The sequence below is a fragment of the Bos indicus x Bos taurus genome, chromosome 26 (assembly GCF_003369695.1).
Source record: "Bos indicus x Bos taurus breed Angus x Brahman F1 hybrid chromosome 26, Bos_hybrid_MaternalHap_v2.0, whole genome shotgun sequence".
Lineage (NCBI taxonomy): Eukaryota > Metazoa > Chordata > Mammalia > Artiodactyla > Bovidae > Bos > Bos indicus x Bos taurus.
The window spans coordinates 49206070-49221265 of NC_040101.1; positions in this window are offsets into that span (position 1 = coordinate 49206070).

A 15196-nucleotide genomic window follows, 5' to 3' on the forward strand; every position below is an offset into this window, starting at 1 on the left:
TTTAATTTCAGGTGTACAGCAAACTGATTCAGTTTTGTTCTTAATACAAAGTACATCTCAAAAACTGGATAATAAATATTTCTGTCTAATAACCACACTGATAGCTAAAAGGCCATGATTCAGTTCAGTTCAGTTGCTCAGTTGTGCACAAATCTGCGACCCCATGGACTTCAGCAGGCCAGCTTCCCTGTCCTTCACCAACTCCCAGAGCTTACTCAGACTCATGTCCATCGAGTCAGTGATGCCATCCACCCATCTCATCCTCTGTCATCCCTCTCTCCTCTGCCTTCAGTCTTTCCCAGCATCAGGGTCTTTTCCAATGAGTTGGCTCTTCACATCAGGTGGCCAAAGTATTGAACCTGAAGCTTCAGCATCAGTCCTTAAATGAATATTCAGGACTGATTTCCTTTAGGATGCACATCCACACATGATGACTGGAAAAACAATAGCTTTGACTAGAAGGACTTTTGTCAGCAAAGTTATATCTCTTTTTTTTTGGGGGGGGGGGGCAGGTGAGTAGATACTTGACATTTAGGATTCCCTGTTACACAAAGACAGTAATTGGAAAAACTGTATTTTTTTATTATTGGAAAATACATCAAATCTAAATAAAATGAAGTATTTTAATATGTGCAAACCATGAAAATAAACTCTGATAATTGCATTTTTCTGAATCTGCATTTCTGAATTTTCTGAATTGCATTCCAAATTTCTGAAAATTGCATTAATCTGAATTTTAAAATGTTCTTCATCTTCAACATGTTCTATGTGGTGGGTTATAATGATTTAGTTTTTAATGCTTGGCAAGCCTTGCATCAGTTCAGTTCAGTTCAGTCGCTCAGTCGTGTCCAACTCTTTGTGACCCCATGAATCACAGCACGCCAGGCCTCCCTGTCCGTCACCAACTCCTGAAGTTCACCCAGACTCACATCCATCGAGTCAGTGATGCCATCCAGCCATCTCGTCCTCTGTCATCCCCTTCTCCTCCTGCCCACAATCCCTCCCAGCATCAGAGTATTTTCCAGTGAGTCAACTCTTCACATGAGGTGGCCAAAGTACTGGAGTTTCAGCCTTAGCATCATTCCTTCCAAAGAAATCCCAGGGCTGATCTCCTTCAGAATGGACTGGTTGGATCTCCTTGCAGTCCAAGGGACTCTCAAGAGTCTTCTCCAACACCACAGTTCAAAAGCATCAATTCTTCGGCGCTCAGCCTTCTTCACAGTCCAACTCTCACATCCACACATGACCACAGGAAAAACCATAGCCTTGACCAGAAGAACCTTTGTTGGCAAAGTAATGTCTGTGCTTTTGAATATGCTGTCTAGGTTGGTTATAACTTTCCTTCCAAGGAGTAAGCGTCTTTTAATTTCATGGCTGCAGTCACCATCTGCAGTGATTTTGGAGCCCAAAAAAATAAAGTCTGACACTGTTTCCACTGTTTCCCCATCTATTTCCCATGAAGTGATGGGACCAAATGCCATGATAGTTTTCTGAATGTTGAGCTTTAAGCCAACTTTTTCACTCTCCACTTTCACTTTCATCAAAAGGCTTGTTAGTTCCTCTTCACTTTCTGCCATAAGGGTGGTGTCATCTGCATATCTGAGGTTATTGATATTTCTCCCGGCAATCTTGATTCCCACTTGTGTTTCTTCCAGTCCAGTGTTTCTCATGATGTACTCTGCATATAAGTTAAATAAGCAGGGTGACAATATACAGCCTTGACGTATTCCTTTTCCTATTTGGAACCAATCTGTTGTTCCATGTCCAGCCTTGCATACCTAGAATAAATATCTCTTTGTTATGACCTATGTTCCTTTTGTACATTGCTGAATCCAAAATACTACTTTTTTTGAGAGTTAGTGTATCTGTGGTTGGTCATGAGAGATACAGGTTTGCAGTTTTAACAGTTTTGTTTGTTTGTTTGTTTGTTTTGCTATTAAGGAAATGCTGGCCTCACAGAATGAATTAAGAAATAGTTCTTCTGCTCTTATTTTACTGAGAGATAGTATAGAATTGGTAATAATGTTTCCTTAAATGTTTGGTAAAATTCCTCTCAATTTTTGAAATCTGAACCTGCGATTTTTCTCTTTTATAAGATCACTATTGATTAAATTTCTTTAATAGATAAAGACCTATTCAACTTGATTCCTTTTTGTGTAAGGTTTTTTAGTCTGTCTTTCAAGTTGTTGTTCCTTTGCATCTGATTTATATGTGTGCGTAGAGTTGTTTATATTATACCTTTATTTTTAATGCCCATGAAACAAATAATTATATAAAATTTTCAAATTTCAATAGTATAACCTGCAGTTTGACCTCTGGTAATGGGTTTTATGTGCTGGATTTTAATATCCTTGAGCCAGGGCAAGTACACAAGACTTTTCAAAAGAAGCATAGTTTATTTGCACAAAAATGATCAGTTTTGAAAGATCTTGAAGTGGTTTCTGTGGGAGTTATACAAATGGTGAGAATTTTATTCCTTTTAATATAGTATTAAAATTGTCTACTTAATTTTTCAAGTCAGATTCATGCCCTGATTTTATACACTTGTATCTATCAATGAACGCTGTGATAATTGAAAAAAAAAAATAAACTGTATCTCCTCTCTTTTAAAATTTTTATCTGGTCTGATTAGAGACTACTTAATTTTACTTATCTTTTCAAAGATGGAGCTTTTGGTCTGGTTGAAAAACCTATTTTCTCAACTTCATGATTTCTGCTCTAATTTATATTATTTTTTTGTTATGTTAACTTTTTTTTTTCCCTTGGAAAATGTAGTCACTTGAAAGAAGTTCAGATTTCACTAGCCAATCATATCTGCTTTCCTCTTGTATAGCATTACTCTGATTTAGCAATCATTATAAGATTGCTAAAGATTATTTAGCAATCTTATAAGATTGCTCTGAGATTATTAAATACAATAGAAAAATAGTCACAAGTAAGATTTATTTTTAGGAACAAAAATAGTATCTTCTTCCCTAAATTTCTGCCCAAATTTTTGAAGTTGTTGCCATGTCTCTTTGCTTGCATCATACAAGGACTAGCAGGAGAAATTTTACTGACATGTTATTTTACTAAGTTCTACTTCGGTAGAACTGAGTGGTCAATTTCCTGTGTTTCCTTCATGTATTTGTATTTGGATGACTTTATTAGCTATAAAATAATTGATTAACATAATCCTTTGCTAGAACAATATTGACAGTATAGTATACCCAAGCATAAAATATGTTTTTATTTAAAACTGTGGAAGTAACATTAAAGGGAAAAATACTTGTAAGAAAGGGGTAAAAGTCAGTGATTCAGTGATAAAGAATCATCCTGCAATGCAGGAGACACTGGTTCAGTCTCTGGATTAGGAAAATCCCCTGGAGAAAGAAACAGCCACTCACTCCAGTATTCTCACCTGGAAAATACCATGGACAGAGGAGCCTGACAGGCCACAGTCCACGGGGTCACAAAAGAGTTGGGCACAACTTAGCTACTAAACAGCAACAACAAACTATATTTAATTTGCTCTTCTCTCATTAGTTTCCTAAGGGAAATAGATTAGTAATCTTAGACTGTTGATTTTATGTTTTTACCTTCTCTAGTAAATGCATTTAAAATTATATATTTCCCTCTGAATATGAATTTACTGCATCCTGCAAATTTTAATAAATTGTATTTCACTTTCATTAAGTTCAAAAAAATTTTTTTAATCTCTTGAGATTTATTTCTACATGGGTTATTTAGAAATTTTCTGTTTAAACGTCCAACATTTGAGCTTTTTTCAGCTGTCTTCTTGTTGTCGATTTTTAGTTTATTTGCAATATAGTCTAAGACATATTTGAAGTGATTCCTATTTTTAAATCTGTTAATGTATATTTTGAGGCCAAGAATGTGTTCTGTTTTGGCCAATGTTCCATGTAAGTTTGTTTATTTTTTTTTAATTTTATTTTATTTTTAAACTTTACATAATTGTATTAGTTTTGCCAAATATCAAAATGAATCCACCACAGGTGTAACTGTCAGATTAAATTGATTGATAGTGCTATTCAGGTAAACATTAATCTTACTGATTTTCAGACTGCTCAGTTTATCAGTTATGGAAGAGTTTATTGAAATATCCAAATATAACAGTGGATTTGTCTGTTTCTATCAGTCTAACAATTTCTGCCTTATGCACTTGATGTTTGATTGTTAGTTGTGTACATATTAAGGACAGTTATGGTTCCAAATAGGAAAAGGAGTATGTCAAGGCTGTATATTGTCACCCTGCTTATTTAACGTGTATGTAGAGAACATCATGAGAAATGCTTGGCTGGAAGAAGCACAAGCTGGAATCAAGATTGCTGGGAGAAATATCAATAACCTCAGATATGCAGATGACACCACCCTTATGGCAGAAAGTGAAGACAAACTCGAAAGCCTCTTGATGAAAGTGAAAGTGGAGAGTGAAAAAGTTGGCTTAAAGCTCAACATTCAGAAAATGAAGATCATGGCATCTGGTCCCATCACTTCATGGCAAATAGATGGGGAAACAGTGGAAACAGTGTCAGACTTTATTTTTTTGGGCTCCAAAATCACTGCAGATGGTGACTGCAGCCATGAAATTAAAAGACGCTTACTCCTTGGAAGGAAAGTTATGACCAACCTAGATAGCATATTCAAAAGCAGAGACATTGCCAACAAAGGTCCGTCTAGTCAAGGCTATGTTTTTTCCAGTGGTCATGTATGGATGTGAGAATTGGACTGTGAAGAAGGCTGAGTGCCGAAGAATTGATACTTTTGAACTGTGGTGTTGGAGAAGACTCTTGAGAGTCCCTTGGACTGCAAGGAGATCCAACCAGTCCATTCTGAAGGAGATCAGCCCTGGGATTTCTTTGGAAGGAATGATGCTAAGGCTGAAACTCCAGTACTTTGGCCACCTCATACAAAGAGTTGACTCACTGGAAAATACTCTGATGCTGGGAGTGATTGTGGGCAGGAGGAGAACGGGATGACAGAGGATGAGATGGCTGGATGGCATCACTGACTTGATGGACATGAGTCTGCGTGAATTCTGGGAGTTGGTGATGGACAGGGAAGCCTGGAATGCTGCAATTCCTAGGGTTGTAGAGTCGGACACGACTGAGCGACTGAACCGAACTGAACTGATGTCTTCCTTTCTCTTTTTCTTCCTTCTCAGCTTTCAGTAAAACTGAGATTGTATGATACTTATTTATCTTCTGTATGATCACATCAATTATACTTCTTTTGAATTTTTTTTTTATTGTTTGTCTTAAAGTTGGCAATATACATTTGTAACTCATCTGAATTCACATTAAATAATACTACATTTCTTTACTTATAGTATACATAACTTATAATGGAATATTTTCTATTCTCTCTCCTTTCCCTTATGTCACTGACATCATTTATTTCACTTATCCACAGACTACAATCATCCAATATGTGTTACTGCTACTATTAATGCTTTGAATTGTTCTCTTTTATATCAATTCTAAAATATAAAAATGATATTTTACTTTCATTTATTCCTTTTCTGATGTTCTACCTTTCTTTATAGAGATCTTTTATAACCTATATTATTTTACTTTTTTATAAAGAGCTGCTTTTATTTTAATATTTCTTACAGGTTAGGCTTCCTGACAGTGATCCTTTCAGTTGTTCAACTGAGAAAATTTTAATTTCCTTGCCTTGGCTCCAATTTTCAGAATGTTCTTTTGTATGTGTAAACATACATTTTTTTTATTTCAGTGACTTTTTATTTTAGAATCCCTAAAGAATTTTATTCCCCCTTTCCTCATTTCTTTCTCTTGTCTAAATTTTATGTTTTTTTTCATCATTTTATATTGTGTTATTCTTTATTTATATTTGTCATATTCTTTTTTAATCCTTTAAAGTATTTAATTATATTTATTCCTTGGCATTTTTCTGCAGATTATTTCCTCTAGTTTTTGTGACTGTTAATCTCATAATTATTGTGATGAGGCCAACTACTGTGGTCACACTGATCAACAGGTCTGTTCCCCAAACAAGTCCTGCCTTGTGAGTTGCTGCAGTCGTGCTGGTGAGCAGGGCAGGCTCTTGGTGCAACTGGTTGTGATTCCTGGCAGTACAGAAATGTTGTGAGCCAGCTGGTGAGTAGGGCAGCCTTCTAAAGTAGCTGACTTTGTGACCTAGCAGAGTGCTTCTGCTACAGGCTTGCTAGTGAGCAGGATAAGCCTCTGGTGTTAATTGAACAGAGGAAGTATTCTCTGTCCTGCTAAAAGATGGTATTTTCCAATACCAATGTAGTAGTGGTAGAATGCAATCCCCAAAATGGCTGCCACCAGGGTCTATGCCCTCAGGGATAGTTCTAGCTGATTCTTGCCCCTCCAGAAAACCTTTCCAGAAATCTATCTCTATGATCAGCAAGTGACCAAGGAGCTTTTCAAACTACTGCCTCTGTGCTAGGACTTGGAGTATGTAATATTTTGTGCACACTCTTTAAATGCAGAGTCTGTTTCCTATAGCTCTCTGACTCTCTCTGAAGATAAGGGCCATTGGTTTTCAAAACCAGACATTTTGGGGGCTCCTCTTCCTGGTGAAGAACCTCCAGGCTAGGGAGCTTGGTATGGAGTTTGGATGCTTCACTCTTTGGAAAGAACACCTGTGGTTGGAGTCCCACAACATCTGTGGTTGTGTGATCCCTGTTAGTGAGTGGCTGACCTGGGAGTATGAGTCACCTCAATGTAAATAGATGGGGAAACAGTAGAAACAGTGTCAGACTTTATTTTTTGGGCTCCAAAATCACTGCAGATGGTGATTGCAGCCATGAAATTAAAAGACGCTTACTCCTTGGAAGGAAAGTTATGACCAACCTAGATAGCATATTCAAAAGCACAGACATTACTTTGCCAACAAAGGTTCTTCTGGTCAAGGCTATGGTTTTTCCTGTGGTCATGTATGGATGTGAGAGTTGGACTGTGAAGAAAGCTGAGTGCCGAAGAATTGATGCTTTTGAACTGTGGTGTTGGAGAAGATTCTTGAGAGTCCCTTGGACTGCAAGGAGATAAACAAGTCCATTCTAAAGGAGATCAGTCCTGGGTGTTCATTGGAAGGACTAATGCTGAAGCAGAAACTCCAATACTTTGGCCACCTCATGCAAAGAGTTGACTCATTGGAAAAGACTCTGATGCTGGGAGGGATTGGGGGCAGGAGGAGAAGGGAACGACAGAGAATGAGATGGCTGGATGGCATCACCGACTCGATGCACATGAGTTTGAGTAAACTCCGGGAGTTGGTGATTAACAGGGAGGCCTGGCGTGCTGTGATTCATGGGGTCGCAAAGAGTCGGACATGACTGAGCAACTGAAATGACTGACTGACTATCCCTCCTACCATCTCATTGTGGCTCCTTCTTTGTATCTTAGTTGTGGAAAATTTTTGTTTGTCTTCAGGTTGTTCTCATGAATAGTTGCCTAACAAGTAGTTGTGTTCTGCCCATAGGAAGAGGAGAGCTCAGGATTTTTCAAGTCCATCATCTTGATCTAGCCCCCTCCTATTTTTAATTTACTTAAGTAAAGGGCTATCTCTTTCTAGAGGGCTGCTGTGCTCAGGGTTCTAGTAAGAAGGATGAGATGGTTGGATTGCATCACTGACTCAACGGACATGAGTTTGAGTAAACTCTGGGAGTTAGTGATGGACAGGAAGACCTGGTGTGCTGCAGTCCATGGGGTTGCAAAGAGTTGGACACGACTGAGCAACTGAACTGAACTGAAGTAATAAGTATTATCATTTAATCGGTGTTTTTATATGCTAATTAACAACTATTTTTATATTCTTTTAGACTAGGCTCTATTAAATATATTGTTAACAGAGCTCCTGATAATGCCTGAATTCAGAAGTTATAAATGTATACTTTTAATAATCCATATATTGCTCTTTTTAAATTAATTCAGTTTAAACATTACCATTAATCTGAATTAAGGAAAATGTTCCATGCACTGTTACTCTACTCACTCAGAGCTATGGCTTTGGGTAGCACATTAACCAGGATAGAAAAAGTTATTATACAAATAATTAATATTATACAAATTGCTACCTACTACTTCTTTATATCATACACTGAGTTTTACTCTTTAAATGTATTGTATAGCTTAATCCTCTTATAAACCTTATGACTCCACTTCTAATATATCCTCATTTAATAAAGACTCAAGTTAAGTGATTTGCCTGATGTCACTATTTTAAAAGGGGCAGAGCTAGTGTTTAAATGTAGCTCTCACTGGTGGAGATATTAACCACAGCATTCTGCTGATGTGAGATTTCAGTGTGAAGAATAAGGAAAGATTTATAAGTGATATCATTCCTTCCAGGCTCAGTAAATGAGTATATGAAAAATATCTGGCATTTAATCAGTGTCTGGTAAATATGGGTAGGAGACATAAATTGAAAATGGGAGGCATGAAAAAAAATTTCAGAAGTAATGAATATGCTCATTATCCTGAATCTGGTGATGGTTTTACATGATGTAATCAAATTGCACACTTCAAATAGGTGTAGTTTGTCTTATACAATTTATTCTTCCATAAAGCTTTTTTTTTAATGTTTTTTTTTTAAATAGGTGAACATCCCCACTATAAAATTCTTCATATTTAAATTATCTGAAGAATACCTGGTCCTGATAATGTTGAACTTTACATGAGCTTTGTGATCTCAGAAAACAGTGATCGTTATGAAATCCTCTCACCCTTTCAGCTTCATAAGTACCTCCATCTTCTGTGTTCTGTGAGACAGCCAATCTCAGAGGGCCACTTTGTCTTGCATGCTCCAAGAAAATACCATTCCTTCCATTCCTTGTGATGCCTATAAGATGCATGGATGAATCCATCGTTTACCTGACCCTATAAAACCTTTCTTTTCTTTGAGATGTTCCTCACTAATAAGCATTCTCCTTATTACAATAGCCTGAATAAAATCATCTTAATGGTCTAGTGGTTTTGTCTTTCTCAGTATCAAGACAAGTTCACGGTGACTTAAATACATCATATATAATTCTGATATAATACTATGTCTGGGTGGATGCAAAACTGACTTTGCTTCAGGAGACAGTAGTATCAGGGCTCTGGTCAGTTGTTAATTGTTTACAAGTTCCTGTGAACTCCTTCTGTCTGTATTTTCAGACACTGATACAAATATACATATTTTTTAATTTGGAGAGGTCAATATCTTTTAGTCATTCTTTTTTTCATTCTTCTTTTCTCACAGTGCCTACACACTATGTGGAGGGGAGAAATGAAAACAGAATTAGAAAATCCAGTCTGTCTAATGTTCTGTTTTATGTGAGTGAGGTCGAGGAAAAAGCTAAATGTTTGTGCACTAGCTGTGCTAGCTTTGTTGAACTCATACCTAGAAGTCATTTAGTCCAACTACCAAGGAGACAGACTGAGACATTATTTTTTAGGAGAACTAAAATGGCAAGTTGGAGATGAGAGCAATAACTGTTTGTTTGTAGTCTGGTCTATTAAGCTGAACTGAGATTCTTTGTTATAAGAAGCCTCATTTCAGGTCAGAATAGTCTCTGATGTCCTGTTAGCAAAAGAATAAAATGTATCTCTTTTTTGAAAAGTCATCTCTTGTCCTTCCTGTATGACAAGAGAAAATTCCCTGGGATATCCCATGTATAGGCTGTCATTAATTTGAAACTTCTACTCACAAATATACTTAAAGATATTTTATTTACTGCTCTGAGACAAGAATATTAGTGTTATAAAATGCTCCCTCTAATAAAATCACATTGTTTTCTATTAATAATTAACACTTTGGGCACCAAAGACAGTAATTATTGCAACTCTCTTAACTATAAGCACCCTTTTCTATTTTGTGCTGAGGTTGACCCTGATTTAGAATTGACATATTAATATAACTATAAACAAACCGTTCTTAGCAGGGTGAATTCAAAATAAGAGACTTCTTCCTAAGATAACTTCTTGTAATAAAATACAGACTAAACTAAGGAATTATAGATGATTTACAATCTCAGATGTAAACAATGAGAAAGGTTAGAGTAACTCAAAGTCATTGCCTCAAATCACTATTTTTTTATGTGATCTTGGAATAAACAATCAAATCAGAAATAACTAAATATATATATATTAAAAAAAGATGATTTGGCATGAGAACAAATACCATGAATACCCACCAATTATACAGAATAGGAATGAATAATATTTACAAACCAGGTAAGTTGCTTTTATTTAAGTAATGAGCAATTTCATAAATAATTACAAACTATTGCAGAGCTATATGACATACTGGGTGCTAAGAGTTTTAAAAATTAAATTTTAAACCATACTAAATCTCCTTGCTTTCACATACTTTCTAACTCCAAGGCACCATAGAATCTACTGTAGAAAAAGAAAAACCTGGTAATTTGACCTGCTTTTAATATCAATAAATGCAACATCTACCAATGATACATACATATACAAATGTTTTAAAAAATAGAATAAAAATGTGTTTCATCCTGAAATAAAGTGAAAAGCAAGGGAGTAATTAAAAAAAACAATAGCAATTATAATGCCAACAAATACAAGGTTATCCTATTTTTGGCCCTAAAGTAACAGAACCTAAAATATGTCCCATTACTTGGACTTCCACAGAAACAAGAGTTGATTCTGGCTTTGCTAATGTCTAGACAAATTTGATATGACCTTTGTAAATGTGATCTCATGTGGTTGCCCTATCACTGTTTTCTATTATAAACAAGCTAACTGGTTACCTTGGCAACTTCTGAATGTTTTTTCTTTAAATTCTTATATTTTCAACTGGGCTGGCCAGTCAACCTGAAGGGTGACTCACATTCATTTATATTTAATTTAATTAATTTATTTATTAGAGCTTAACAAATTTATTGATATTTTAGTGAAGACATTCATCTCAGTGGTTTCTCTTTCCTGCTTTGACCTTAGGTTAATATCTAATTTGAGTAAGAAAACAAAATGTAGGAGAGGGATGCTATTTCAAGAGAAACATTAAAGTGAACAAAAATGGGTAATATACCTATGTTAAAGCAGTTAAATTCATTATCTTGATATAATTATATCATGAAGTAAGAAAACTAATAGTTGTATATACATTTCATTGTTTTCCTTAGGGATTATTTTAAACTCAAATGCAAGTGAACAAAGTATTAATAATATATACAAGCTGCTTCTCTGGATTTATTACCTATTAAAATAGCTCAGCAAGTAGTTTCCCCCAATCAAACAGTCTGAAGGTGCCTCTGAATCTAACATTGTAGGAGTTTTCAAGGAAATCATTATACTGTAAGTTTCTTTTATGTATGACTCTGCTTTTAAAGATGTAACTGTCACAAAAAATAATTCATATACTGCCGGGGTCCAGCCCCGGTGGATCCAGGGAATTCGAAGAGGGGACAGCGTCGGCGAGGATCAGGAAACAACTGCTTAATTAAACGTTAATTAAGGATATAAAGAGTAATAGAATAAGGATAGCTCAGTAGGAAAATTCAGTGAAGAAAAGAGGCTGAAATAAAGATAGCTCAGTGAGGAAATTCTTTGGAGAAAAGAGGCTGAATAATTCTGCCTGAAGGTGAGAGAAAGAATGACATGGGGAGACCAAGTTTCGGTGAACAAGGCCCGCACTTTATTTTCCAAAGTAGTTTTTATACCTTAAGTTATGCATAGAGAATAATGGGGGAAGGGGTAGAGTCATGTAGTAAGCCAGGCTTTCTTCCTGCAAACTTATCATATGCAAAAGTTTAGGTGATTTGCATCATCTTCTGGCCCAGAGGCCTGTTAACATTTTAAGACCCTTTCTTCAGAAAACTTATTTTTCTCTAAAGGTGACTAGTCAGGCGCCACACTCCAAAAGCATTAAAGTTGCATTCCTAAAGGGCAAAGGTGTGGTGGGCTACAACAAGAAAAAGAATTAACTCAAGGGTCCAAGGTTACAAACATTAAAACTACTACTTACACCAATCATATTAATCAATACACTGCCAGGGACACAGCAGGTAAGGGATATGGAAACTTAGCAGCAAACATTGGCCCAGTAAGTGAAAAACCTTTCACCAATACAATTTCTAATCAATCTTTTAACTACTCAAAGGAATCTGTGTTTAGATAGTTTAGAACATCTCCTGCCTCTCACAGTTGGGAGGCTCTGAACAATCACATGTGGCCAGAAAAACCTATTCAGGCAGGCTAGAGGATTTCCAAAGGAGTTTGTAGGTTGAAACACTGTCACACCCAGGAATTATTAACTGGAGCTGTAAGCTAACTCTTTTTTCAGAGAGAGGTAGTAGGGGACAGCCCTCCTGTGAAGTCAGAGGTGTAGGTGAGAGCACAAAGCAGAAAGTAGGCAGACTCTGGTTTGGGGGTAGATGCTCAACTCCTAAGGCTCGATCCCACCTTTGCGTATGCTGAGCCTCCCTCCTCATGACCTTTGCCACAGGAGGAGTTCCTCACGCTGGCTCCTGGCAGTGATAGACTTCCAGTTGAGCCATTCCAGACCCTGAAAGATGGTGCTGTGGAAAGTGCTGTACTCAATACGCAATATGCAATATGCAATCAATATGCAATAGGCCAGCTCCCGGCAACATACAATACAAAAGAAAATGCAATTCTACAACACATATATTAACAAGGTATATGTAATCAAAGATTCCGTAAAATATGTTTAAAGAAGCATTTTATTTCCTTTTGTTTTCAGTATGTAAAATGTGCTTTTGAGAGGCCACTGGTTAATATATATGCAGTTAAGCCATGTTATTCTGCTAAATTTTGTTGTTCAGTCACTAAGTTGTGTCTGACTCTTTGCGATCACATGGACTGCAGCACGCCAGGCTTCCCTGTCCATCACCAACTCCCAGAGCTTACTAAACTCATGTACATTGGGTCGGTGATGTTATCAACTGTCTCATGCTCTATAATTCTCTTCTCTTGCCCTGAATCTTTCCCAGCATCAGGTTGTTTTACAATGAGTCAGCTCTTTGCATCAGGTGGCCAAAATATTGGAGCTTCAGCTTTAGCATCAGTCATTCCAATGAATATTCAGCGTTGATTTCTTTTAGGATTGACTGGTTTGATCTCCTTCCTGTCCAAGGGTGTCTCAAGAGTTCCCAGCACCACAGTTTGAAAGAACCAATTCTTCAGTGCTCAGCCTTCGTTATGATCCAACTCTCACATCTCACATAAAGTGATGTCTCTGCTTTTTAATACACTGTCTAGGTTTGTCATAGCTTTCCTACTAAGGAGCAAGTGTCCTTTAATTTCATGGCTGCAGTCATTGTCCACAGTGTTTGGAGCTCAAGAAAATAAAATCTATCACTCTTTCCACATTTTCCCCATTTATTTGCCATGAAGTGATGGGACCAGATGTTATGATCTTGGTTTTATGAATGCTGAGTACCTTTGTTTTTTCAATTTTAATTTTTTTAATTGAAGGATAATTGGTTTACAAAATTGTGTTGACTTCTGCCAAACATCAACATGAATCAGCCATATGTATGCATATACCTATACATATGTAAATTATGGGACTAGATGCCATGATATTGGTTTTCTGAATTCTAAGTGTTTTTTTCCCCCATTTTTTAAATTTTATTTTTATTTTTTTTTTAAATTTTATTTTATTTTTAAACTTTACATAATTGTATTAGTTTTGCCAAATATCAAAATGAATCCACCACAGGTATACATGTGTTCCCCATCCTGAACCCTCCTCCCTCCTCCCTCCCCATACCATCCCTCTGGGTCGTCCCAGTGCACTAGCCCCAAGCATCCAGTATCGTGCATCGAACCTGGACTGGCAACTCGTTTCATACATGATATTTTACATGTTTCAATGCCATTCTCCCAAATCTCCCCACCCTCTCCCTCTCCCACAGAGTCCATAAGACTGTTCTATACATCAGTGTCTCTTTTGCTGTCTCATACACAGGGTTATTGTTACCATCTTTGAATCAGTTCTAATGAGGTGGATGAAACTGGAGCCTATTATACAGAGTGAAGTAAGCCAGAAAGAAAAACACCGATACAGTATACTAACACATATATATGAATTCTAAGTTTTAAGCCAGTCTTTTCACTCTCCTGTTTCACCTTTATCAAGAGGCTCTTTAGTTCCTCTTTGCTTTCTGCCCTTAGTGTGCATATGCCCTCTGCATATATGAGGCTGTTGATATTTTTCCCAGTAATCTTGATTCCAGCTTGTGATTCATCCAACCCAGCATTTCACATGATGTACTCTGCATATAAGTTAAGTAAGCCGAGTGACAACATGCAGCTTTGATGTACTTCTTTCCCAATTTTGAACTAGTCCATTGTTCCAGGTCTGGTTCTAACTGTTGCTTCTTGACCTGCACACAGATTTGTCAGGAGGCAGGTAAGCTGGTCTTGTATTTCTATCTCTTTAAGAATTTTCCACAGCTTGTTGTGATCCACACAGTCAAAGGCTTTGTGTTAAATAAGAATTCCTATAAATTAGTTCAGAACAAATTGGATTTCACAAGTTAGTAACATAAATGATTTGATAAATCCACAGATAGTATATCCTTATTTCCCATCTTCATACAATGTTACCTTTTTTTGGTATTTATACCCTTTAAAAAAATAACAGCCAAATATTTAACTAGTATTTACATTTAAATTGCTGATGGTAGCTTCCTTTTTAGAAGAAACAACTTCTTTATAATTTTCCTCGAGAGCTGGTGGAAATGTTAACAGAACTAGATAACAAAAATCTAGAAAAGCACACACAATATAACTATTTAATTTGGTAGCAAATGGCTGTTCTCTGAAGAATAATAAGGGTGGACAAGATCCTTTAAAATGAAGCATGTTATTTTAAATTTTCGACGGTTTATATACATTTTAAAATATTCTTTTTAAAGAGCTTGGTACACATTTGTATCCACTGATAGCAATGCAATAAATAGTCTCTGATGATTTGAAACAAAACAAATGCCATTAGGGGAAAAAAAGAGCTATATTTTAATTTTATCTAATGTATTTTCTCAGTTTAGTACCATTTTCCTCCCAATACAATATTCTCTTCTTTCTGTATTTGTTCCTGGGAGCCAGACAGCATTGGTTAACACAGGAGTTAAGTTAGAGCAATTGCTTACATTTTAAAAAGGCAACTTTTTGCTTCCCTCTTAATGTGCTAATAGTTATGTCTAAAAATATACAATTCTTAGAAAGATAAC